The following is a 1,147-nucleotide window of genomic DNA, read 5'->3' on the forward strand; positions in this document are numbered from 1 at the left end:
GTTTTTGTGTGAGAGACTGACATGATTTGTAAACTTTCACTTAAAGCACAATAAAAATAATATACACATATTTGCATAAAATATATTTGTTTTAGATATATTTTATTTTACATAATCCACTCGAGTGCAGTGAGTTTGGTTTTTGGTTTTGGTTTATCTGTTTGGTTTTCCTACTCAGCTCTAACAGCCTTAAAAGCAATAAGCAAATAAACACAAACACTTCACCAATACTAGATGAATCTCTAGTACTCAGTACAGAACAGGACTGCTCAGGAAATAATTGACAGGCCACTTTGCAGGTGTGCCTCCTGGATTCTGCAGCCTCATCTGTTCCTGCCATGCCTGGCCATGGTAAACCTTGTGCGCTTTGACATTGTTGTCCCCGGTGGGCTGCTTCTCCTCTGAACTGTTTGCAGATAAAGTTCCAAAGCCAGCAGAAAACTTTCATGCTCTGAGCACTAGGGAAAAAGGATTTGGTTACAAAGGTTTCTGCTTTTCACAGAATTATTCCTGATTTTATGTGCCAGGGTGGTGACTTCACAGGCCATAATGGCACTGGTGGAAAGTCCATCTAGGGAGAAATTTGATAAGAACATGTATATGGGTCTCGACTTCTTGTCCATGGCAAATGCTAAAATGCTAGGCCCAATACAAATGCTTGCCAGTATTTTATCCGCACTGCTAAGACTGAATGGTTGGATAGCAAGCATGTGGTCTTTGGCAAGGTGAAAAAAGGCATGACCATTGTGGAAGCCATGGAGCACCTTGGGTCCAGGAATGGCAAGACCAGCAAGAAGATCACCACTGATGACTGTGGACAACTGTAATAAATTTTATCTATATTTCGTGTTTTATCTTAAAGAACAGACCATTCCTTCTGTAGCTCAGGAAACCACCCTTCTACTCCCATTGTGCCTGCATTACCCTATATTCTTTGTGCTCTCACTGCAGGTCTTTGGGTTTCATATTTTCTTTATTCCTTTCCAAGTCTAGCTGGATCGCAGAGTGAAGTTTATCATTATGAAGTACAAATCAAACAAACAAAACAAATAATTGATAGTGAGACTATAATTTAATTTTTCTCTTGAAATAGGTAATGAAACTAAACACAGGTAGATTAAATCATGCAGAATCAATTCGATTCATT

At 39.0% G+C, this 1,147-nt stretch overlaps 1 pseudogene; it reads left to right on the forward strand.

The window, feature by feature from the left end:
• Positions 1 to 348: 348 nt before the first annotated feature.
• LOC126074662 (peptidyl-prolyl cis-trans isomerase A-like) lies at positions 349 to 827 on the forward strand (annotated as a pseudogene).
• Positions 828 to 1,147: the final 320 nt, after the last annotated feature.

Source organism: Elephas maximus, chromosome 4 (genome assembly GCF_024166365.1).
Source record: "Elephas maximus indicus isolate mEleMax1 chromosome 4, mEleMax1 primary haplotype, whole genome shotgun sequence".
Taxonomy (NCBI): Eukaryota; Metazoa; Chordata; class Mammalia; order Proboscidea; family Elephantidae; genus Elephas; species Elephas maximus.